At 43.8% G+C, this 25,943-nt stretch overlaps 1 long non-coding RNA gene across 1 annotated transcript in view; it reads right to left on the reverse strand.

Moving 5' to 3' along the window:
* The window catches only part of LOC142733344 (uncharacterized), a 176,607-nt gene extending 150,886 nt beyond the window's left edge, over nt 1–25,721 (reverse strand). The window contains exon 1 of the long non-coding RNA XR_012880019.1: nt 25,571–25,721. This is a non-coding gene — a long non-coding RNA (uncharacterized LOC142733344). The remainder of the gene's footprint in view (nt 1–25,570) is intronic.
* Nucleotides 25,722–25,943: the final 222 nt, after the last annotated feature.

Here is a 25,943-nt window from a genome sequence, read left to right on the forward strand (position 1 = left end):
CAGCTCTGAATAAATATGGCGCAACTTGGGTTGTCAGTGCTGCACAAACTGACATCTACACCAGTTAGCATAGATGTCAGCTATAATATCCGCAGGTGTAAATTAAATATGTCATGCAGGAGATCTGCTCTCCCGCTGGTCCCGACTTACTAGCTGAAAAGACGCGAAAACAGCATAATGTCTCAAAAAGCTAAGATTTTTACTCAAAACGGGCATGCGCCAAAATTTCCCATTACATTACTTTACAATATCATGTATTATAAAGACATTTACTTTTGAGCTACTTTGACTAAATCGTTAGCAAATGGAAAAAAAAAAACACCAAGGAAAAAAATGTAATTAAAAAACTACGGCCTCCTCCATTTCCCCTCTAGCCGTCCTTTCCATCTCCAAAATGGTGTGTTTTCTGTCAATTTAGGTAGAAAAATTTCTATTTGCTCACCATTTAGGCAAAGTAGCAGGAGGGTATATTATGCAGCTTCTCAAACTCTACCTTGAAGAGCTGTGTGGTTTGTATTTTAATAGTAACTTTTTAATCTAAATTTACTTTTTACTCTGCCTGACTTGGTATTTATTTGTTCAGAGTTTCAAGCTCACATTGACTTGGTCCTCCCCTATAGGACCTCTCTATCTGTTGAACTAAGTATCATTACTAAATCTTATCTGAATCTGATTCTTAAACATCTAGTTACTACTTCTTATGATACAGTACAGTCAGCCAAGCATACCAAGTTACCAAGTTCAATCACACAATATTAAAATGAGTAAGGAGCATGGATACATATCAGCATTAGATACACATGGGTAGAACCTATCATTTTCAAACCTTGTTCTTAAAGCTTATAAAAATGGTTTAAATTTATTAAAGATCATATCCGACTACTACCATAACAATTGACAGACATCAGGGGCTCCTTCCAGGAGAGTAATCACTAACCAGAGCATTGCCGACGCTCTGGCCATGGATTCCTGGGTTTTTAAACTCCTAACATCACTGTCCATATAGTGAAAGTGACATCAAGGGCTTTCCCAAGTCAGGAGTTCCCCGCCAGTGAGTGCTTGGGATGCTCTGGCCGGGGACTCCAGAGTTTAAAGCCAAATAAGGATATTTAAAGCCATATATGCACAGTAAAGTGAGAGGCTTTCTCTACAAGCGTAATTCCCGGCCACAGCGCTGCCAACGCTCCGACTTGGAATTCCCACATTACAAAGCCCCTAATGTCACTGTCTATGTACAGACAGTAACATCAAGGGATCCTCCAGGAGCAGAATCCATATATGGACAGTGACGTCAGGGGCTCCCTCCAGGAGTGGAATCCCCACCCAGTGCAATGCCAGTGTTCTGGCCTAGGATTTTGACATCTTAAAGCTCCTAACGTCAGTGTCCATTTATGGACAGTGTTGTCAGGGGCTTCCCTAGGAGCAGAATCCCCAGTCAGAGCGTTGCTAACGTCCTGGGCTTTCCGAGCCTAGTGCTTAAAATAACGCTGTGCCCGGGGAGTTCAGGTGATATATCCCACTCTATGCCTATACAGCCTTCCGTTGGAGGTATACGTAGAGACTTCTCCCAACGCATACCTCTGACGAAAATAAAAAATAGAATGTGAACATACTCCAAGAAGCCCACAGCTCTGAATAAATATGGCGCAACTTGGGTTGTCAGTGCTGCACAAACTGACATCTACACCAGTTAGCATAGATGTCAGCTATAATATCCGCAGGTGTAAATTAAATATGTCATGCAGGAGATCTGCTCTCCCGCTGGTCCCGACTTACTAGCTGAAAAGACGCGAAAACAGCATAATGTCTCAAAAAGCTAAGATTTTTACTCAAAACGGGCATGCGCCAAAATTTCCCATTACATTACTTTACAATATCATGTATTATAAAGACATTTACTTTTGAGCTACTTTGACTAAATCGTTAGCAAATGGAAAAAAAAAAAACACCAAGGAAAAAAATGTAATTAAAAAACTACGGCCTCCTCCATTTCCCCTCTAGCCATCCTTTCCATCTCCAAAATGGTGTGTTTTCTGCCAATTTAGGTAGAAAAATTTCTATTTGCTCACCATTTAGGCAAAGTAGCAGGAGGGTATATTATGCAGCTTCTCAAACTCTACCTTGAAGAGCTGTGTGGTTTGTATTTTAATAGTAACTTTTTAATCTAAATTTACTTTTTACTCTGCCTGACTTGGTATTTATTTGTTCAGAGTTTCAAGCTCACATTGACTTGGTCCTCCCCTATAGGACCTCTCTATCTGTTGAACTAAGTATCATTACTAAATCTTATCTGAATCTGATTCTTAAACATCTAGTTACTACTTCTGATCATACAGTACAGTCAGCCAAGCATACCAAGTTACCAAGTTCAATCACACAATATTAAAATGAGTAAGGAGCATGGATACATATCAGCATTAGATACACATGGGTAGAACTTATCATTGTCAAACCTTGTTCTTAAAGCTTATAAAAATGGTTTAAATTTATTAAAGATCATATCCGACTACTACCATAACAATTGACAGACATCAGGGGCTCCTTCCAGGAGAGTAATCACTAACCAGAGCATTGCCGACGCTCTGGCCATGGATTCCTCGGTTTTTAAACTCCTAACATCACTGTCCATATAGTGAAAGTGACATCAAGGGCTTTCCCAAGTCAGGAGTTCCCCGCCAGTGAGTGCTTGCGATGCTCTGGCCGGGGACTCCAGAGTTTAAAGCCAAATAAGGATATTTAAAGCCATATATGCACAGTAAAGTGAGAGGCTTTCTCTACAAGCGTAATTCCCGGCCACAGCGCTGCCAACGCTCCGACTTGGAATTCCCACATTACAAAGCCCCTAATGTCACTGTCTATGTACAGACAGTAACATCAAGGGATCCTCCAGGAGCAGAATCCATATATGGACAGTGACGTCAGGGGCTCCCTCCAGGAGTGGAATCCCCACCCAGTGCAATGCCAGTGTTCTGGCCTAGGATTTTGACATCTTAAAGCTCCTAACGTCAGTGTCCATTTATGGACAGTGTTGTCAGGGGCTTCCCTAGGAGCAGAATCCCCAGTCAGAGCGTTGCTAACGTCCTGGGCTTTCCGAGCCTAGTGCTTAAAGTAACGCTGTGCCCGGGGAGTTCAGGTGATATATCCCACTCTATGCCTATACAGCCTTCCGTTGGAGGTATACGTAGAGACTTCTCCCAACGCATACCTCTGACGAAAATAAAAAATAGAATGTGAACATACTCCAAGAAGCCCACAGCTCTGAATAAATATGGCGCAACTTGGGTTGTCAGTGCTGCACAAACTGACATCTACACCAGTTAGCATAGATGTCAGCTATAATATCCGCAGGTGTAAATTAAATATGTCATGCAGGAGATCTGCTCTCCCGCTGGTCCCGACTTACTAGCTGAAAAGACGCGAAAACAGCATAATGTCTCAAAAAGCTAAGATTTTTACTCAAAACGGGCATGCGCCAAAATTTCCCATTACATTACTTTACAATATCATGTATTATAAAGACATTTACTTTTGAGCTACTTTGACTAAATCGTTAGCAAATGGAAAAAAAAAAACACCAAGGAAAAAAATGTAATTAAAAAACTACGGCCTCCTCCATTTCCCCTCTAGCCGTCCTTTCCATCTCCAAAATGGTGTGTTTTCTGCCAATTTAGGTAGAAAAATTTATATTTGCTCACCATTTAGGCAAAGTAGCAGGAGGGTATATTATGCAGCTTCTCAAACTCTACCTTGAAGAGCTGTGTGGTTTGTATTTTAATAGTAACTTTTTAATCTAAATTTACTTTTTACTCTGCCTGACTTGGTATTTATTTGTTCAGAGTTTCAAGCTCACATTGACTTGGTCCTCCCCTATAGGACCTCCCTATCTGTTGAACTAAGTATCATTACTAAAACTTATCTGAATCTGATTCTTAACCCCTTCCCGACATTTGCCGTACATGTACGTCATGGAAAGTACTGAATTCCCGCATCTTGCCGTACATGTACGCCAAATGTTTGGGACCGGCTCAGAAGCTGAGCCGGTCCCATCATCACCGGATCTCAGCTGTATCTTACAGCTGACATCCGGCTGTAACGGCGGGGACCGAAATTAGCTTCGATCCCCGCCATTAACCCCTTAAATGCAGCGCTCAAACGCGATCGCTGCACTTAAGGTGTTTTCAGCTCATCGGAACCCCAGTAATGAAATTGCCGGGGTTCCGGTGGCTGCAATGGCAACCGGAGGCCTAATACTGGCCTCCCGGTCTGCCTAGCACCGAAGCCGGTCAAGATCCGCCCGGCGGCGGAGCCTGATCGGCTTCCGTAGCTGTCGGCAAGATGGCGCCGGGTCAGGAGCTGATCCGGCGTCATCAGCGGTGGAAGTCAGCTGTACTGTACAGCTGACATCCACCTGTAACGGCAGGAACCGGAGCTAGCTCCGATCCCTGCCATTAACCCCTTCGATGCAGCAATCGAAAGCGATTGCTGCATCGTAGCGGTTACTAGCAGATCGCCAGCCCTGACAGGCAATCGGGACTGGCGACTGCTGTTATGGCAACAGGAGACACAATGGTCTCCTGCTCTGCCATTACGGAAGCCGATTTAGGCCCCGCCGGGAGGCGAAGCCTAATCGGCTTGCTGTCAGTGAATGACTGACAGATCTAATACATTGCACTACATAGGTAGTGCAATGTATTAGAAAAAAAAAAATCTGACCGTTGGAACTTCAAGTCCCCTAGTGGGACTTGAGAAAAAGTGTAAAAAAAGTATAAAAAAGTGTAAAAAAAAGTGCACAAAATAAAAGTTTGAAAACAATAAAAGTTTCAAGTAATCAAATAAAACACAATCCCCCTTTTACTCTTATCAAGTCCTTTATTATTGAAAAATAATAATAAACCATATGTATTTGGTATCGCCACGACCGTAACGACCGGAGGTATCAAAATATTATATTATTTATTGCACGCGGTGAACAGCGTAAAAAAAACCGTAAAAAAACGTTACCAGAGTTTCTGTTTTTTGGTCACTTTGCCCTACAAATATTAGAATAAAAAGTGATCAAAAAGTCGCACGTATCCAAAAATGGTACCTATAAAAACTATAGCTCGTCCCGCAAAAAACAAGCCCTCATACACCTCCGTCGACAAAAAAATTAAAAAGTTATGGTTCTCACAACTTGGCGACAGAAAAAATACATTCTTTTTACAAAAGTAATTTTATTGTGCAAAAAGTTGTAAAACATGAAAAAGTGCTATAAATGAGGTATCACCGGAATCGTACTGACCCGCAGAATAAAGTTAACATGTAATTTATAATGCATGGTGAACGCTGTATAAAAAAAAAACGAAAAAAGCTGTGCCAGAATTGCATTTTTTTGTTTACCTGGCATCCCAAAAAATAGGATAAAAGGTGATCAAAAAGTCACATGTACCCCAAAATGGTACCAATAATAACTACAGCTCGTCCCGCAACAAACCAGCCCTCATACCGCTACGTCTATGAAAAATAAAATTAGTTATGGCTCCAATAAGTCAGGAAATAAAAAAATATGCAGTTGTGCCCGAGGGGAACATTTCTTCTGTTTGAAGAGGCGATTTTTCAAGGACCTAAAATTAGGGAACCAGGAAGGGGAGAGCCCAAACATATCCGCTGGAAGCGAGGGTGCCCGTATTATACCAGGACAACACTTTCCCAGCAAAATTCCCCAAACTACAAAGGTGCCGAGTGTGGACCAAAAGGGGGATAAGAAATGACACCATTTATCAGTGCGACACCGGCCGGTGCGGAAAGGATTGCTTCACAGCGTAACAAACATCTATGGATTATTTTATTGTTTTTTTTTACCCCGTTATTATACCACCTGACTATGCCCCTTATATACTCCGCCCGGCTTACATATGCCCTACATTATAAACGGAAACACCAGTAAGACTCCAAACAAAACTACTACCAAGCAAAATCCACGCTCCAAAAGCCAAATGGCATTTCCTCCCATCTGAACCCTACAGCGTGCCCAAACAGCAGTTTCCTTCAACATATATGGCACCGTCATACCCGGGAGAACCCTTTTAGCAATTTTTGGGGTGTGTGTCTCCAGTGGCATAAGCTGGGCACGACATATTTGCCACTGAATGGCATATCTAGGGAAAAATATAAATTTTTAATTTGCACCATCCACAGCACATTCATTTATGGAAAAGATCTGTGGGGTGAAAATGCTCACTACACCCCTTAATAAATGCCTTGAGGGGTGCAGTTTCCATAATGGGGTCACTTCCCAGGGGTTTATTTTTATTATTTCACATCTGAGCCTCTGCAGTTGTGAACCAATACTTTGTAAATCGCCAAATTAGGCCTCAATTTTACATGGTACCCTTTCACTCCTGAGCCTGGTCGACTGTCCAGGCAAGAGATTAGGGCCACATGTAGGGTGTTTCTAAAACCAGGAAACACAGCATAATAATTAGAGAGCTGTCTCGTTATGGTGGCACAAGCTGGGCACCACATATTGTCCACATATCTGTGGAAAAAATCCCATTTTCACTCTGCAACATCGAGTTCACACTAATTTCTACAAAACACCTGCAGGGTTAACATGCTCACTACACCCGTAGGTAAATGCATTGAGGGGTGTAGTTTCCAAAATGGGGTCACTTCTGGGGAGTTTCCACTGTTTTGGGCCCACAGGCGCCCAGAAACCAATCCAGAAACATCTGCACTCCAAATGGCGCTCCTTCCCTTCTGAGCCCTGCCGTGTGCCCAAACAGCAGTTTATGACCACATATGGGGTATTGCCGTACTCGGTAGAAATTGCTTTACAAATGTTGGGTTCTTTTTTTCCTTTATTTTTGCGAAAATGAAAAAATTTGCGCTAAAGCTACGTCTTATTGAAGAAAAAGGATTGTTTTTATTTTCACTGCCCAATTCTAATAAAATCTATGAAACATCTGTGGGGTCAAAATGCTCACTACGCCCCTAGATGAATTCCTCAAGAGGTGTCGTTTCCTAAATGGTGTCACTTTTTGGGCGTTTTAATTGTTTTTTCCCCTCAGGGGCTTTGCAAATGTGACATGGCCGCCGCAAACCATTCCTGCTCAATGTGATCTCCAAAAGCCAAATAGCGCTCTTTCCCTTCTAAGCCAAGCCGTGTCTCCAAACAGCCGTTTATTACCACATGTGGGGCATTGTTTTACTCGGGAGAAATTGCTTTACAAATTTTGTGGTGCTTTTTCTCCTTCAGTCCTTGTGGAAATGAGTAAAAATAAGCTAAACCTACATTTTCTTTGAAAAAATGTTGATTTTTATTTTCAGGGCCTACTTCCAATAATTTCTGCAAAAAACCTGTGGGGTCAAAGAGCTCACTATACCCCTAGATAATTTCCTCAATGGGTGTAGTCTCCAAAATGGGGTCACTTGTTGGGGGTTTCCACTGTTTTGTCTCCTCAGGGACTTTGTAAATATGACATGGCCTCCGCAAACCATTCCTGCTAAACTTGAGCTCCAAAAGCCAAATAGCGCTCTTTCCCTTCTCAGCCCTGCCGTGTCTCCAAACAACCGTTTATTACCACATGTGGGGCATTGTTTTACTCGGGAGAGATTGGTTTACAAATTTTATGGTGCTTTTTCTCCTTCAGTCCTTGTGGAAATGAGAAAAAATTAGCTAAACCTAAATTTTCTTTGAAAAAATTTAGATTGTCATTTTCAGGGCCTATTTCCAATAATTTATGCAAAAAACCTGTTGGGTCAAAACGCTCACTATACCCCTAGATAATTTCCTCAATGGGCGTAGTTTCCGAAATGGGGTCACTTGTGGGGGGTTTCCACTGTTTTGTCCCCTCAGGGGCTTTGTAAATGTGACATGGCCTCCACAAACCATTCCTGCTAAACTTGAGCTCCAAAAGCCAAATAGCGCTCTTTCCCTTCTCAGCCTCGCCGTGTCTCCAAACAACCGGTTATTACCACATGTGGGGTATTGTTTTACTCGGGAGAAATTGCTTTACAAATTTTACGGTGCTTTTTCTCCTTTAGTCTTTGTGAAAATGAGAAAAAAAATCGCTAAACCTACATTTTCTTTGAAGAAATGTTGATTTTAATTTTCACGGCCTACTTCTAATAATTTCTGTAAAAAAGCTGTGCGGTCAAAATGCTCACTGTACCCCTAGATAATTTCCTTGAGGTGTGTAGTTTCCCAGATGGGGTCACTTTTGGGGGATTTTGACTGTTTTGGCACCGCAAGAGCCCTTCAAACCTGACATGGTGCCTAAAATTTATTCTAACAAAAATAAGGCCCCAAAATCCACCAGGTGCTCCTTTGCTTCTGAGGCCGGTGCTTCAGTCCAGTAGCACGCTACGGCCACATGTGGGATATTTCCTAAAACTGCAGAAACTGGGCAACAAATATTGAGTTGCATTTCTCTGGTAAAACCTTCTGTGTTATAAAAAAAATTGTACTAAAAATTTATTTCTGCAAAAAAATATGAAATTTGTAAAATTCACCTCTACATTGCTTTAATTCCTGTGATATGTGTAAAGGGTTAAGACATTTTCTAAATGCTGTTTTGAATACTTTGAGGGGTGAAGTTTTTAAAATGGGGTGACTTTTTGGGGGTTTCTAATATATAAGGCCCTCAAAGCCACTTCACAACTGAACTGGCCCCTGTAAAAATGGCCTTTTGAAATTTTCTTGAAAATGTGAGAAATTGCTGCTAAAGTTCTAAGCCTTGTGAGGTCATAGAAAAATAAAAGGATGTTCAAAAAACAATGCCAATCTAAAGTAGACATATGGGGGATGTTAATTAGCAACAATTTTGGGTGGTATAACTGCCTGTCTTACAAGCAGATACATTTAAATTGAGAAAAATGCTAATTTTTGCAATTTTTCGCTACATTTTGGTGTTTTTCACAATTAAATACTGAACATATCGAGCAAATTTTGCCAGTAACATAAAGTCCAATGTGTCACGAGAAAACAATCTCAGAATCGCTTGGATAGGTGAAAGCATTCCGGAGTTATTACCACATAAAGTGACACATGTCAGATTTGAAAAATGAGGCTCTGTCAGGAAGGTCAAAAGTGGCTAAAGAGGGAAGGGGTTAAACATCTAGTTACTACTTCTGATCATACAGTACAGTCAGCCAAGCATACCAAGTTACCAAGTTCAATCACACAATATTAAAATGAGTAAGGAGCATGGATACATATCAGCATTAGATACACATGGGTAGAACTTATCATTGTCAAACCTTGTTCTTAAAGCTTATAAAAATGGTTTAGATTTATTAAAGATCATATCCGACTACTACCATAACAATTGACAGACATCAGGGGCTCCTTCCAGGAGAGTAATCACTAACCAGAGCATTGCCGACGCTCTGGCCATGGATTCCTGGGTTTTTAAACTCCTAACATCAGTGTCCATATAGTGAAAGTGACATCAAGGGCTTTCCCAAGTCAGGAGTTCCCGGCCAGTGAGTGCTTGCGATGCTCTGGCCGGGGACTCCAGAGTTTAAAGCCAAATATGGATATTTAAAGCCATATATGCACAGTAAAGTGAGAGGCTTTCTCTACAAGCGTAATTCCCGGCCACAGCGCTGCCAATGCTCCGACTTGGAATTCTCACATTACAAAGCCCCTAATGTCACTGTCTATGTACAGACAGTAACATCAAGGGATCCTCCAGGAGCAGAATCCATATATGGACAGTGACGTCAGGGGCTCCCTCCAGGAGTGGAATCCCCAGCCAGTGCAATGCCAGTGTTCTGGCCTAGGATTTTGGCATCTTAAAGCTCCTAACGTCAGTGTCCATTTATGGACAGTGTTGTCAGGGGCTTCCCTAGGAGCAGAATCCCCAGTCAGAGCGTTGCTAACGTCAGGGGCTTTCCGAGCCTAGTGCTTAAAGTAACGCTGTGCCCGGGGAGTTCAGGTGATATATCACACTCTATGCCTATACAGCCTTCCGTTGGAGGTATACGTAGAGACTTCTCCCAACGCATACCTCTGACGAAAAGAAAAAATTGAATGTGAACATACTCCAAGAAGCCCACAGCTCTGAATAAATATGGCGCAACTTGGGTTGTCAGTGCTGCACAAACTGACATCTACACCAGTTAGCATAGCTGTCAGCTATAATATCTGCAGGTGTAAACTAAATATGTCATGCAGGAGATCTGCTCTCCCGCTGGTCCCGACTTACTAGCTGAAAAGACGCGAAAACAGCATAATGTCTCAAAAAGCTAACATTTTTACTCAAAACGGGCATGCGCCAAAATTTCCCATTACATTACTTTACAATATCATGTATTATAAAGACATTTACTTTTGAGCTACTTTGACTAAATCGTTAGCAAATGGAAAAAAAAAAAAAACAAGGAAAAAAATGTAATTAAAAAACTACGGCCTCCTCCATTTCCCCTCTAGCCGTCCTTTCCATCTCCAAAATGGTGTGTTTTCTGCCATTTTAAGTAGAAAAATTTCTATATGCTCACCATTTAGGCAAAGTACCAGGAGGGTATATTATGCAGCTTCTCAAACTCTACCTTGAAGAGCTGTGTGGTTTGTATTTTAATAGTAACTTTTAATCTAAATTTACTTTTTACTCTGCCTGACTTGGTATTTATTTGTTCAGAGTTTCAAGCTCACATTGACTTGGTCCTCCCCTATAGGACCTCTCTATCTGTTGAACTAAGTATCATTACTAAAACTTATCTGAATCTGATTCCTAAACATCTAGTTACTACTTCTGATCATACAGTACAGTCAGCCAAGCATACCAAGTTACCAAGTTCAATCACACAATATTAAAATGAGTAAGGAGCATGGATACATATCAGCATTAGATACACATGGGTAGAACTTATCGTTGTCAAACCTTGTTCTTAAAGCTTAAAAAAATGGTTTAAATTTATTAAAGATCATATCCGACTACTACCATAACAATTGACAGACATCAGGGGCTCCTTCCAGGAGAGTAATCACTAACCAGAGCATTGCCGACGCTCTGGCCATGGATTCCTGGGTTTTTAAACTCCTAACATCACTGTCCATATAATGAAAGTGACATCAAGGGCTTTCCCAAGTCAGGAGTTCCCGGCCAGTGAGTGCTTGCGATGCTCTGGCCGGGGACTCCAGAGTTTAAAGCCAAATATGGATATTTAAAGCCATATATGCACAGTAAAGTGAGAGGCTTTCTCTACAAGCGTAATTCCCGGCCACAGCGCTGCCAACGCTCCGACTTGGAATTCTCACATTACAAAGCCCCTAATGTCACTGTCTATGTACAGACAGTAACATCAAGGGATCCTCCAGGAGCAGAATCCATATATGGACAGTGACGTCAGGGGCTCCCTCCAGGAGTGGAATCCCCAGCCAGTGCAATGCCAGTGTTCTGGCCTAGGATTTTGGCACCTTAAAGCTCCTAACATCAGTGTTCATTTATGGACAGTGTTGTCAGGGGCTTCCCTAGGAGCAGAATCCCCAGTCAGAGCGTTGCTAACGTCAGGGGCTTTCCGAGCCTAGTGCTTAAAGTAACGCTGTGCCCGGAGAGTTCAGGTGATATATCCCACTCTATGCCTATACAGCCTTCCATTGGAGGTATACGTAGAGACTTCTCCCAACGCATACCTCTGACGAAAAGAAAAAATTGAATGTGAACATACTCCAAGAAGCCCACAGCTCTGAATAAATATGGCGCAACTTGGGTTGTCAGTGCTGCACAAACTGACATCTACACCAGTTAGCATAGATGTCAGCTATAATATCTGCAGGTGTAAACTAAATATGTCATGCAGGAGATCTGCTCTCCCGCTGGTCCCAACTTACTAGCTGAAAAGACGCGAAAACAGCATAATGTCTCAAAAAGCTAACATTTTTACTCAAAACGGGCATGCGCCAAAATTTCCCATTACATTACTTTACAATATCATGTATTATAAAGACATTTACTTTTGAGCTACTTTGACTAAATCGTTAGCAAATGGAAAAAAAAAAAAAACAAGGAAAAAAATGTAATTAAAAAACTACGGCCTCCTCCATTTCCCCTCTAGCCGTCCTTTCCATCTCCAAAATGGTGTGTTTTCTGCCATTTTAGGTAGAAAAATTTCTATTTGCTCACCATTTAGGCAAAGTAGCAGGAGGGTATATTATGCAGCTTCTCAAACTCTACCTTGAAGAGCTGTGTGGTTTGTATTTTAATAGTAACTTTTTAATCTAAATTTACTTTTTACTCTGCCTGACTTGGTATTTATTTGTTCAGAGTTTCAAGCTCACATTGACTTGGTCCTCCCCTATAGGACCTCTCTATCTGTTGAACTAAGTATCATTACTAAATCTTATCTGAATCTGATTCTTAAACATCTAGTTACTACTTCTGATCATACAGTACAGTCAGCCAAGCATAGCAGGTTACCAAGTTCAATCACACAATATTAAAATGAGTAAGGAGCATGGATACATATCAGCATTAGATACACATGGGTAGAACTTATCATTGTCAAACCTTGTTCTTAAAGCTTAAAAAAATGGTTTAAATTTATTAAAGATCATATCCGACTACTACCATAACAATTGACAGACATCAGGGGCTCCTTCCAGGAGAGTAATTACTAACCAGAGCATTGCCGACGCTCTGGCCATGGATTCCTGGGTTTTTAAACTCCTAACATCACTGTCCATATAGTGAAAGTGACATCAAGGGCTTTCCCAAGTCAGGAGTTCCCGGCCAGTGAGTGCTTGCGATGCTCTGGCCGGAAACTCCAGAGTTTAAAGCCAAATATGGATATTTAAAGCCATATATGCACAGTAAAGTGAGAGGCTTTCTCTACAAGCGTAATTCCCGGCCACAGCGCTGCCAACGCTCCGACTTGGAATTCTCACATTACAAAGCCCCTAATGTCATTGTCTATGTACAGACAGTAACATCAAGGGATCCTCCAGGAGCAGAATCCATATATGGACAGTGACGTCAGGGGCTCCCTCCAGGAGTGGAATCCCCAGCCAGTGCAATGCCAGTGTTCTGGCCTAGGATTTTGGCATCTTAAAGCTCCTAACATCAGTGTCCATTTATGGACAGTGTTGTCAGGGGCTTCCCTAGGAGCAGAATCCCCAGTCAGAGCGTTGCTAATGTCAGGGGCTTTCCGAGCCTAGTGCTTAAAGTAACGCTGTGCCCGGGGAGTTCAGGTGATATATCCCACTCTATGCCTATACAGCCTTCCGTTGGAGGTATACGTAGAGACTTCTCCCAACGCATACCTCTGACGAAAATAAAAAAATTGAATGTGAACATACTCCAAGAAGCCCACAGCTCTGAATAAATATGGCGCAACTTGGGTTGTCAGTGCTGCACAAACTGACATCTACACCAGTTAGCATAGATGTCAGCTATAATATCCGCAGGTGTAAATTAAATATGTCATGCAGGAGCTCTGCTCTCCCGCTGGTCCCGACTTACTAGCTGAAAAGACGTGAAAACAGCATAATGTCTCAAAAAGCTAAAATTTTTACTCAAAACGGGAATGCGCCAAAATTTCCCATTACATTACTTTACAATATAATGTATTATAAAGACATTTACTTTTGAGCTACTTTGACTAAATCGTTAGCAAATGGAAAAAAAAAAACACCAAGGAAAAAAATGTAATTAAAAAACTACGGCCTCCTCCATTTCCCCTCTAGCCGTCATTTCCATCTCCAAAATGGTGTGTTTTCTGCCATTTTAAGTAGAAAAATTTCTATATGCTCACCATTTAGGCAAAGTAGCAGGAGGGTATATTATGCAGCTTCTCAAACTCTACCTTGAAGAGCTGTGTGGTTTGTATTTTAATAGTAACTTTTTAATCTAAATTTACTTTTTACTCTGCCTGACTTGGTATTTATTTGTTCAGAGTTTCAAGCTCACATTGACTTGGTCCTCCCCTATAGGACCTCTCTATCTGTTGAACTAAGTATCATTACTAAAACTTATCTGAATCTGATTCCTAAACATCTAGTTACTACTTCTGATCATACAGTACAGTCAGCCAAGCATACCAAGTTACCAAGTTCAATCACACAATATTAAAATGAGTAAGGAGCATGGATACATATCAGCATTAGATACACATGGGTAGAACTTATCGTTGTCAAACCTTGTTCTTAAAGCTTAAAAAAATGGTTTAAATTTATTAAAGATCATATACGACTACTACCATAACAATTGACAGACATCAGGATCTCCTTCCAGGAGAGTAATCACTAACCAGAGCATTGCCGACGCTCTGGCCATGGATTCCTGGGTTTTTAAACTCCTAACATCACTGTCCATATAGTGAAAGTGACATCAAGGGCTTTCCCAAGTCAGGAGTTCCCGGCCAGTGAGTGCTTGCGATGCTCTGGCCGGGGACTCCAGAGTTTAAAGCCAAATATGGATATTTAAAGCCATATATGCACAGTAAAGTGAGAGGCTTTCTCTACAAGCGTAATTCCCGGCCACAGCGCTGCCAACGCTCCGACTTGGAATTCTCACATTACAAAGCCCCTAATGTCACTGTCTATGTACAGACAGTAACATCAAGGGATCCTCCAGGAGCAGAATCCATATATGGACAGTGACGTCAGGGGCTCCCTCCAGGAGTGGAATCCCCAGCCAGTGCAATGCCAGTGTTCTGGCCTAGGATTTTGGCATCTTAAACCTCCTAACATCAGTGTTCATTTATGGACAGTGTTTTCAGGGGCTTCCCTAGGAGCAGAATCCCCAGTCAGAGCGTTGCTAACGTCAGGGGCTTTCCGAGCCTAGTGCTTAAAGTAACGCTGTGCCCGGAGAGTTCAGGTGATATATCCCACTCTATGCCTATACAGCCTTCCGTTGGAGGTATACGTAGAGACTTCTCCCAACGCATACCTCTGACGAAAATAAAAAATTGAATGTGAACATACTCCAAGAAGCCCACAGCTCTGAATAAATATGGCGCAACTTGGGTTGTCAGTGCTGCACAAACTGACATCTACACCAGTTAGCATAGATGTCAGCTATAATATCTGCAGGTGTAAACTAAATATGTCATGCAGGAGATCTGCTCTCCCGCTGGTCCCGACTTACTAGCTGAAAAGACGCGAAAACAGCATAATGTCTCAAAAAGCTAACATTTTTACTCAAAACGGGCATGCGCCAAAATTTCCCATTACATTACTTTACAATATCATGTATTATAAAGACATTTACTTTTGAGCTACTTTGACTAAATCGTTAGCAAATGGAAAAAAAAAAAAAACAAGGAAAAAAATGTAATTAAAAAACTACGGCCTCCTCCATTTCCCCTCTAGCCGTCCTTTCCATCTCCAAAATGGTGTGTTTTCTGCCATTTTAGGTAGAAAAATTTCTATTTGCTCACCATTTAGGCAAAGTAGCAGGAGGGTATATTATGCAGCTTCTCAAACTCTACCTTGAAGAGCTGTGTGGTTTGTATTTTAATAGTAACTTTTTAATCTAAATTTACTTTTTACTCTGCCTGACTTGGTATTTATTTGTTCAGAGTTTCAAGCTCACATTGACTTGGTCCTCCCCTATAGGACCTCTCTATCTGTTGAACTAAGTATCATTACTAAATCTTATCTGAATCTGATTCTTAAACATCTAGTTACTACTTCTGATCATACAGTACAGTCAGCCAAGCATAGCAAGTTACCAAGTTCAATCACACAATATTAAAATGAGTAAGGAGCATGGATACATATCAGCATTAGATACACATGGGTAGAACTTATCATTGTCAAACCTTGTTCTTAAAGCTTAAAAAAATGGTTTACATTTATTAAAGATCATATCCGACTACTACCATAACAATTGACAGACATCAGGGGCTCCTTCCAGGAGAGTAATCACTAACCAGAGCATTGCCGACGCTCTGGCCATGGATTCCTGGGTTTTTAAACTCCTAACATCACTGTCCATATAGTGAAAGTGACATCAAGGGCTTTCCCAAGTCAGGAGTTCCCGGCCAGTGAGTGCTTGCGATGCTCTGGCCGGGGACTCCAGAGTTTAAAGCCAAATATGGATATTTAAAGCCATATATGCACAGTAAAGTGAGAGGCTTTCTCTACAAGCGTAATTCCCGGCCACAGCGCTGCCAACGCTCCGACTTGGAATTCTCACATTACAAAGCCCCTAATGTAATTGTCTATGTACAGACAGTAACATCAAGGGATCCTCCAGGAGCAGAATCCATATATGGACAGTGACGTCAGGGGCTCCCTCCAGGAGTGGAATCCCCAGCCAGTGCAATGCCAGTGTTCTGGCCTAGGATTTTGGCATCTTAAAGCTCCTAACGTCAGTGTCCATTTATGGACAGTGTTGTCAGGGGCTTCCCTAGGAGCAGAATCACCAGTCAGAGCGTTGCTAACGTCAGGGGCTTTCCGAGCCTAGTGCTTAAAGTAACACTGTGCCCGGGGAGTTCAGGTGATATATCCCACTCTATGCCTATACAGCCTTCCGTTGGAGGTATACGTAGAGACTTCTCCCAACGCATACCTCTGAAGAAAAGAAAAAAATTGAATGTGAACATACTCCAAGAAGCCCACAGCTCTGAATAAATATGGCGCAACTTGGGTTGTCAGTGCTGCACAAACTGACATCTACACCAGTTAGCATAGATGTCAGCTATAATATCCGCAGGTGTAAATTAAATATGTCATGCAGGAGATCTGCTCTCCCGCTGGTCCCGACTTACTAGCTGAAAAGATGCGAAAACAGCATAATGTCTCAAAAAGCTAAAATTTTTACTCAAAACGGGCATGCGCCAAAATTTCCCATTACATTACTTTACAATATCATGTATTATAAAGACATTTACTTTTGAGCTACTTTGCCTAAATCGTTAGCAAATGAAATAAAAGACACCTAGGAAAAAAAATAATTAAAAAAACACCGGCCTCCTCCATTTCCCTTCTAGCTGTCTTTTATATCTCCAAAATAGGTGTGTTTTCTGCCAATTTAGGTAGAAAAAAAAAAGAAACAATTTGCTTATCATTTAAAGAGGCTCTGTCACCACATTATAAGTGCCGTATCTCCTACATAAGGAGATCGGCGCTTTAATGTAGGTTTATTTAAAAAAAACTATCTATTTTTACCACTTTATTAGCGATTTTAGATTTATGCTAATGAGTTGCTTAATGCCCAAGTGGGTGTATTTTTACTTTAGACCAAGTGGGCGTTGTACAGGGGAGTGTATGACGCTGACCAATCAGCCTTATGCACTCCTCTCCATTCATTTACTCAGCGCATAGGGATCCTGCTAGATCCTTATGTGCTGTCTTATACTAACACATTAACAATACTGAAGTGCTTAGACATTTAATAGACATTCCACGGGATGTCTATTCACAATCTCTGCACTTCGTTACTGTTTCTATGGTAGTTACAGCAGAGGAAGCGTGATCTCGTTGTATCACGCTTCCTCTGCTGTAACTACCACAGACATAGTAACGAAGTGCAGAGATTGCGAATAGACATCCCGTGGAATGTCTATTCACTGTCTAAACACTTAAGTAGAACGGGTGTCGCGAAAAAAAAATTATTATATATAAATTTGATTTTAGTGTGTTATTAAAATACATTTTATTTATTTGTGTGTTTGTGTTTTACTTTTTTATTTTTTCTAACTTTTACTTCACTATGGGGGCTGCCATTTTTTTTTTCATCTCTGTATGTGTTAGGGATCTGCCAGGTACTTCATCTAGGTATACTCCTGGGATTAATCAATCCACACCTGAGGCCAGACCTGTTCGACTGACACCATCTCCCACCAACCAGGGTGGCAGGCTCAGGAGTGGGAGAGCCTATCGCGGCCTGGTCTGTCGGAGTTAGCTCCGCCCCCTGTCCTTTATTACCTGCCCTGTTCTCTCCCTCAGTGCTTGTAATTCTTTTGGATTCCTGGCCCCACTGCTGCTTGCTCCAGCCTGCTTCTGCCGTGCTTCTGCCTTGCTGCAGTTCTGCTTGACCTGCTTTGCTTTGCCCCTGGCTTGCTTCTGTCTCCGTGCCCGCTCGGGTGTACTCACTTCGTCCTGGTCCTGACTGTTCGTTCGCCGCTCCGTTTCCCCGTGGCGTTCCGTGGCTACTGCCCCTTCCCTTGCGTGTTTCCTGTTTGTTTTCCTGTGCACTTAGACAGCGTAGGGACCGCCGCCCAGTTGTACCTCGTCGCCTAGGGCGGGTCGTTGCAAGTAGGCAGGGACAGGGCGGTGGGTAGATTAGGGCTCACTTTCCCTTCACCTCCTTCCTGCCATTACATAATTACAAGCCCTTACCTAGTCTACCATTTCTCCTACGCTGACGCTATCATGGACCCCCTTGAGACCCTGACCCAGCAGATGCAGGGCCTCTCCCTACAGGTCCAGGCCCTGGCCCAAAGGGTCAATCAGGGTGACGCTGCTTTAGTAGTACCCCTCACCTCACCTCTAGAACCCGACCTCAAGTTACCTGACCGGTTCTCAGGGGACCGTAAGACGTTTCTCTCCTTACGGGAGAGTTGCAGACTGTATTTCCGCCTAAAGCCCCACTCCTCAGGTTCCGAGAACCAGCGTGTGGGTATCATCATATCCCGACTCCAGGAAGGGCCCCAAGAGTGGGCCTTCTCCTTGGCTCCTGACGCCCCTGAACTTTCCTCTGTTGATCGTTTTTTCTCTGCCCTCGGACTCATTTACGACGAGACTGACAGGACTGCTTTAGCCGAGAGTCAGCTGGTGACCTTACGTCAGGGTAGGAGACCGGTTGAGGAATACTGTTCTGATTTTAGGAAGTGGTGCGTAGCTTCTCAGTGGAACGATCCGGCCCTAAGGTGCCAGTTTAGGTTAGGATTATCTGACGCCCTGAAGGATCTGCTGGTTAGCTACCCCTCATCTGACTCCCTTGACCAGGTTATGGCCCTAGCAGTACGACTTGACCGACGTCTCAGGGAACGTCAGCTAGAACGCTTCAGTGTGCTCCCCTCTGACTTTTCTGCGATCCCCCCCGAGGTCCCGTCTCCTTGCCCCTCCACGGAGGACTCGGAGGTACCTATGCAACTCGGGGCCTCCATGTCCCCTCGACAACGTAGGGAGTTTCGCAGAATGAATGGTCTCTGCTTCTACTGTGGGGACGACAAGCATCTACTGAACACCTGTCCCAGGCGCAAGAATAAGAAGCCGGAAAACTTCCGCGCCTAAGTGATCATCGGGGAGGTCACTTGGGCGCACAGGTATTTCCCGTTAATGTGAAACGCAATAAAATTTTGCTTCCCTTTCAGGTCTCGTTTGCTGGCCGGTCTGCCACGGGCAGTGCTTTCGTGGATTCTGGCTCATCTGCTAATATCATGTCTGTGGAATTTGCTATGTCTCTAAAGATGCCTTGTATTGATTTACCTTATCCTATCCCTGTAGTAGGAATCGACTCAACTCCCCTTGCTAATGGTTATTTTACTCAGCATACTCCTGTTTTTGAACTCCTGGTTGGCTCCATGCATGTGGAGCAGTGCTCTGTACTGGTGATGCAGGGATTATCGTCTGATCTGGTTTTAGGCCTTCCCTGGTTGCAGTTGCATAATCCCACGTTTGATTGGAATACTGGGGATCTCACCAAATGGGGTAATGAATGTCTTATGTCATGTCTTTCTGATAACTCTATTTCTCCCCGGGAGGAGGTAAACACGCTTCCTGAGTTTGTTCAGGACTTCGCCGATGTGTTTTCTAAGGAGGCCTCCGAGGTGTTGCCCCCCCATAGAGATTACGATTGCGCTATCGATTTGGTGCCTGGTGCCAAGCTTCCTAAGGGTAGGATATTTAATCTTTCATGTCCTGAACGTGAAGCTATGAGGGTGTATATCCAAGAATGCCTGGCCAAGGGTTTCATTCGCCCCTCGACTTCTCCTGTAGGTGCTGGCTTCTTCTTTGTGGGGAAGAAGGATGGTGGTCTTAGGCCGTGCATTGATTATCGTAACCTGAATAAGGTCACCGTAAGGAACCAGTACCCACTTCCTTTGATTCCGGATCTTTTTAATCAGGTTCAGGGAGCCCAATGGTTTTCTAAGTTCGATCTACGGGGGGCATATAACCTTATCCGCATCAAAGAGGGGGATGAGTGGAAAACTGCGTTCAACACACCCGAGGGTCATTTCGAATACCTGGTCATGCCCTTTGGGTTGTGTAATGCCCCTGCTGTCTTCCAGAATTTTATTAATGAAATCCTGAGAGAGTACCTGGGTAATTTTCTTGTTGTGTACCTTGATGACATACTGGTGTTTTCCAAGGACTGGTCCTCCCACGTGGAGCATGTCAGGAAGGTGCTCCAGGTCCTTCGGGAGAATAATCTGTTTGCTAAGACTGAAAAATGTGTCTTTGGGGTACAGGAGATACCATTTTTAGTGCAAATCCTCACTCCTCATGAATTCCGCATGGACCCTGCCAAGGTTCAGGCTGTGGCGGAATGGGTCCAACCGGCCTCCCTTAAGGCGTTACAGTGTTTTTTAGGTTTCCCCAACTATTACAGGAGATTTATTTCCAACTTCTCGGTCGTCGCTAAGCCTCTTACGGACCTTACCCGCAAGGGTGCTGATGTCCTCCATTGGCCCCCTGAGGCCGTCCAGGCCTTTGAGACTCTCAAGAAGTGCTTTATCTCGGCCCCCGTGCTGATTCAGCCCAACCAAGAGGAGCCATTTATTGTGGAGGTTGACGCTTCCGAGGTGGGAGTGGGGGCCGTCTTGTCCCAGGGTACCAGCTCCCTCACCCATCTCCGCCCCTGTGCTTACTTCTCTAGGAAGTTTTCGCCCACGGAGAGTAACTATGATATTGGCAACCGCGAACTTCTAGCCATTAAATGGGCTTTTGAGGAGTGGTGGCACTTCCTGGAGGGGGCCAGACACCAGGTAACGGTCCTTACGGATCACAAGAATCTGGTTTTCCTAGAATCGGCCCGGAGGCTTAATCCTAGACAAGCTCGGTGGGCACTATTCTTTACCAGATTTAATTTCTTGGTTACCTATAGGGCTGGGTCCAAGAATATTAAGGCTGATGCTCTGTCACGTAGTTTCATGGCCAATCCTCCTTCCGAGAAGGATCCTGCTTGTATTTTACCCCCTGGTATAATCGTCTCTGCCACGGATTCTGATTTAGCTTCTGATATCGCGGCTGATCAGGGTGCAGCCCCCGGGAACGTCCCTGGGGACAAACTGTTTGTTCCCCTGCAATACCGGCTGAGGGTACTCAGGGAAAACCATGACTCCGCTCTATCTGGTCATCCTGGCATCTTGGGCACCAAACACCTCATTACCAGAAACTATTGGTGGCCTGGGTTGCCTAAAGACGTTAGGGCTTACGTCGCCGCTTGTGAGGTTTGCGCTAGGTCCAAAACCCCTAGGTCCCGACCTGCGGGCCTACTACGTTCCTTGCCCATTCCCCAGAGACCTTGGACCCATATCTCCATGGATTTTATCACCGATTTGCCTCCATCTCAGGGCAAGTCGGTGGTGTGGGTGGTAGTCGACCGCTTCAGCAAGATGTGCCACTTTGTGCCCCTTAAGAAGCTACCTAACGCCAAGACGTTAGCTTCTTTGTTTGTGAAACACATCCTGCGTCTCCATGGGGCCCCAGTCAATATCGTTTCTGACAGAGGGGTACAATTTGTTTCCTTATTTTGGAGAGCTTTTTGTAAAAAGTTGGAGATTGATCTGTCCTTCTCCTCCGCCTTCCATCCCGAAACTAATGGCCAAACGGAAAGGACCAACCAATCCCTGGAACAATATTTAAGGTGTTTCATCTCTGACTGTCAATTCGATTGGGTCTCATTCCTTCCCCTTGCTGAATTTTCCCTGAATAACCGGGTCAGTAACTCGTCAGGGGTCTCCCCGTTTTTCTGTAATTTCGGGTTTAACCCAAGGTTCTCCTCCGTCTCCCCTGGTTGTTCCAATAATCCTGAGGTAGAGGATGTTCATCGGGAACTGTGCACTGTCTGGGCCCAGGTTCAGAAGAACCTAGAGGCGTCCCAGAGCGCACAAAAGATTCAGGCGGATAGTAGACGTTCTGCTAACCCCCGGTTTGTCGTCGGGGATTTGGTCTGGTTGTCGTCCAGGAACTTGCGCCTTAAGGTCCCGTCCAGGAAGTTTGCTCCCCGATTTATTGGACCTTATAAGATCATTGAAGTCCTCAACCCTGTATCCTTCCGTCTGGAGCTCCCCCCATCCTTTCGCATACATGACGTCTTCCATGCCTCCCTCCTTAAACGCTGCTCCCCGTCCTGGTCCCCCTCGAGGATACCTCCTGTTCCCGTTCTCACCCCTGAGGGGGTGGAATTCGAGGTGGCCAAGATTATGGACAGTAGGATGGTCCAGGGCTCCCTCCAGTACCTGGTCCATTGGAGAGGATACGGGCCGGAGGAGAGGACTTGGGTACCTGCCCGTGATGTTCACGCTGGGGTATTGATCAGGAGGTTCCACCTTCTCTTCCCCACTAAACCGGGTCCCCTTAGTAAGGGTCCGGTGGCCCCTCATAAAAGGGGGAGTACTGTTAGGGATCTGCCAGGTACTTCATCTAGGTATACTCCTGGGATTAATCAATCCACACCTGAGGCCAGACCTGTTCGACTGACACCATCTCCCACCAACCAGGGTGGCAGGCTCAGGAGTGGGAGAGCCTATCGCGGCCTGGTCTGTCGGAGTTAGCTCCGCCCCCTGTCCTTTGTTACCTGCCCTGTTCTCTCCCTCAGTGCTTGTAATTCTTTTGGATTCCTGGCCCCACTGCTGCTTGCTCCAGCCTGCTTCTGCCGTGCTTCTGTCTTGCTGCAGTTCTGCTTGACCTGCTTTGCTTTGCCCCTTGCTTGCTTCTGTCTCCGTGCCCGCTCGGGTGTACTCACTTCGTCCTGGTCCTGACTGTTCGTTCGCCGCTCCGTTTCCCCGTGGCGTTCCGTGGCTACTGCCCCTTCCCTTGCGTGTTCCCTGTTTGTTTTCCTGTGCACTTAGACAGCGTAGGGACCGCCGCCCAGTTGTACCTCGTCGCCTAGGGCGGGTCGTTGCAAGTAGGCAGGGACAGGGCGGTGGGTAGATTAGGGCTCACTTTCCCTTCACCTCCTTCCTGCCATTACAGTATGTGTCGATTAACGACACATACAGAGATGGAATACGGCACATACATCCCCATAGAGAATGCGAACGGGAGCCGTTCCATTCACTATGGTGTACGCCGTCTGTGTGGGAAAGGCGCATGCGCCGCTCCCACACAGTCCAAATGGAAGGTCTTCGGCCGAGCGACATCCAGCGCCATTTTCATGTGGACCGGAAGCCGCGGCCGGACAGTAAGATGACTACTTCCGGTCGTGACTTCCGGACATGTGATTAGAAGCAAGTACTAGGAGCGGAGCGAGCGGACGGAGCGAAGTGAGCGGCGGCAGGAGCAGGTAAGTTGTGTTTGTGTATGTTTGTGTTTTACTGTGTGATTACCACTGTATGTAAGCCTACTACACTGTGCATTCGCTCAAAAAATGACGGCACATAGTGTAGGAGGTTTGAACATTCAACCCCCTCCTTCTTCCTGGCACAAGCCAGGACAAGGGAGGGGGGATTCTGTGAGCTCACTAGAGCGTGTGTGTCTATACCAAATTTGCAGCATAAAGCAATGAGGTTGCTTTATCACATTGCAATGCTGCAATTTTGGGAATTGCTCCCTCTAGTGACCAGCACATGGAAATGTTATAAATTAGAATCTAATTTATAATATTTCCTGAGTTGTGAAACAATTATAAAAAATAAGACAATGTCTAATCATGTATATACTAACAAAAAAGTCATGTATATACAACTAAAAAAGTTTCAATACATTAAATATAATATCCGACTAGCTTAATTCATTTACCCTACCTTAACAACTAACAATGTCACTTGTTGTGAAAATTGACTTTTAAGTCCTAAAGCTGGTCACATGAATACAATGGGGGAATTTATTAAAGAGGCTCTGTCACCACATTATAAGTGGCCTATATTGTACATGATGTGATCGGCACTGTAATGTAGATTACAGCAGTGTTTTTTTAATTTAGAAATACGATCATTTTTGACAGAGTTATGACCTATTTTAGCTTTATGCTAATGAGTTTATTGATGACCAACTGGGCGTGTTTTACTTTTTGACCAAGTGGGCATTGTAAAGAGGAGTGTATAACGCTGACCAATCAGTGTCATACACTTCTCCCCATTCATTTACACAGCACATAGCGATATAGCTATATCGCTATGTGCAGCCACATAAACACACTATAACATTACTGCAGTGTTCTGATAATGAATATACATTATCTCCAGCCAGGACACGATGTGTATTCAGAATCCTGACACTTCTCTGTAATTTACAGCATAGCAGGCGTTGTCTTGTGAGATTACGCTGTAAGCTGTCATTTACAGCGAGATCTCGCTGTGCTGTGCTGTAGTCTCACACAGACGCTACAGAAGTGGTCAGGATTCTGAATAGACATCAAGTCCTGGCTGGAGGTAATATATATTCATTGTCAGGACACTGCAGTAACGTTAGTGCTTGTATATGTGGCTGCACATAGCGATATAGCTATATCGCTAGTGCTGTGTAAATGAATGGGGAGAAGTGTATGATGCTGATTGGTCAGCGTCATACACTTCTCTTCACAACGCCCACTTAGTCAAAAAGTAAAACACGCCCAGGTGGTCATTAAGAAACTCATTCGAATAAAGCTAATATAGGTCATAACTCCGTCAAAAATGATAGTTTTTCTAAATAAAAAACACTGATGTAATCTACATTACAGCGCCGATCACATTATGTACAAGATAGGCCACTTATAATGTGGTGACAGAGCCTCTTTAAGACTGTCATTTCATATGCCATTGTTAAACAGAAGCCTGCAGAAGTAAGTTGCGATAAATTTACTGTTAGTGACATTTTTACTACTTTTTTGTAGGGTTTTTATGACTGCCTCTGACAATCCTTCGGCTTTCAGTATCAGGCCCTCAGAAGTCGACTGCACTATTTATTCTGTCAAAACAACGACGGAACCTTGTCACAACGGTGACAAACGGAAACCATTAGAAACGTTTCCGTCACTATTGAGATCAATGGTGATGCAAACAGAAGCTAAGGTTTCCGCTTGCCTTTCCATTGAGGGGTTTCCCCGATGGAAACCCTCAAAGGAAAGACAACGCTGATGTGAACACAGCCTTAGAGGGCATCTCTACCCATAAAATGCTGTATTTGGTATTCTTCCATAGTCTACATTTTTCTTTTTGTCATGCATGTAGCCATATAACTACAATCAGGGGTGCACCAGGCTGTTACGTAAGTTCTTATGACCTCCAGGCAATGCTGGAGGTTTCTGACCTATAGCAGCATTCATGGAAAGAAATCAACATTAGATTATTGTATATTGAAAGCTGCTGCAGCACTCAGGAGGAAGGACGTTACAGCCGCTTGAGTGGCCATACAATAATTAGATATGAAAAGGGGGACATGGTTTTGAAAACTGCTGTAACTCTTGAAACATGTAAGAAACATGTAAAATGGCCTAGAGAAAGTCTGAATGTGACCCCCTGCCCTGGCATACAAAACTGGAATGGTCTTTACCTGTTTCCCTGCGGTGAACTTTCCTGCAGAGCCTGTGATTATGATGTGAAGATCTTGTAGCATGAAGAAAATGGTGGTCTTGTCTGAGAACTGAACAGGTTTCATGGGACGAAGACGGCTCTACACATAAGAGCTGCTGCATCAGGTGCTTGTCTGTAAAAAAGACACATCACAATGCCTTAGTATTCCATCAGCTGTGATGTCATCAACTGAAGGGAGAAGACTATGATGTCAACTGTAGGGAGAAGCCTGTGAGTGCTATAGATGAATATCCATGAAGAATTCATGATTTGTAGAGCACTGAAAGCAGATCATTATGCCTTATAAACAAATGTACATTTTGAGGCAACTCTGTTAGTAGAAAAAAAAAACA

This window comes from Rhinoderma darwinii, unplaced genomic scaffold, assembly GCF_050947455.1.
Source record: "Rhinoderma darwinii isolate aRhiDar2 unplaced genomic scaffold, aRhiDar2.hap1 Scaffold_94, whole genome shotgun sequence".
Classification (NCBI taxonomy): domain Eukaryota; kingdom Metazoa; phylum Chordata; class Amphibia; order Anura; family Rhinodermatidae; genus Rhinoderma; species Rhinoderma darwinii.